This window comes from Ailuropoda melanoleuca, unplaced genomic scaffold (genome assembly GCF_002007445.2).
Source record: "Ailuropoda melanoleuca isolate Jingjing unplaced genomic scaffold, ASM200744v2 unplaced-scaffold55963, whole genome shotgun sequence".
In the NCBI taxonomy this organism is placed as follows: Eukaryota; Metazoa; Chordata; class Mammalia; order Carnivora; family Ursidae; genus Ailuropoda; species Ailuropoda melanoleuca.
The window spans coordinates 1-838 of NW_023229351.1; the positions used below are offsets into that span (position 1 = coordinate 1).

The window sequence follows — 838 nt, forward strand, 5'->3', positions numbered from 1 at the left end:
TTTTAATTTTGGTATAGTCCCAATAGTTTGTTTTTGCTTTTGTTTTGCTTGCCTGAGGCGATATATCTAGAAAAATGTTTTTAAGGCTGATGTCAAAGAGGTTTTACCTATGTTATTTTCTAGCAGTTTTATGGTTTCAGGTCTCACATTTAGTTCTTTAATCCATTTGGAGTTAATCCAATGTTTTTTTTCAGACACATTCTGATATTCAAATTCACTTTATAACACAATTGTAGATTAACCTTTTAATTACATTTTTCTTAAAAAAGCTGTGAGATTTCCATTTCTTCAGGAGATATTTTCACCACTGTGTTGTTCAATTCCACAGGTTAAGCTTTCTTCATTATTAAGAACTTCATACATGTTAGATTGCCATTCCTTGCTTTTTCGTCTTTTTGAAAAGACACAGGGAGAGTAAAGCTGACATCTTTAAAGGCATGCAACAAGAATTTCCCAACATGATTGTAAAGAAGCCACCCAAAGTACCAGTGACATCATCAACAGGCATATCTTGCCACTCCTTAAAAAGAATAGCTAAACAAGTTAAAACTGATGTTGTAAAGAATATGTAATATTTTGGGAGTCACAATGGAAGTGTTGAATACATCCAGGGCCCTGTTTAGGTAATTAATCTGTGTGCTCACACAGACTGTAAGGCTCAGCAGCAGAATCCAGGCCAGGGAATGTTGTAGCACAGGCTTTCCAGCAAAGGGCTCTTTGATAACAACGCCCAAGCCCTTAACACAGGAGGCTGAAAACGTTCCAATTACAGAGCAGATTGTTATGTACACAAGATTGTTGGTCTGTCCATGGTGAGGTCCCACCATGAAGATTAATA

General features: G+C 36.4%; 1 pseudogene; it reads right to left on the minus strand.

Moving 5' to 3' along the window:
• Nucleotides 1–270: 270 nt before the first annotated feature.
• On the minus strand, nt 271–830 carry LOC105239215 (annotated as a pseudogene).
• Between the last annotated feature and the right edge of the window lie 8 nt (nt 831–838).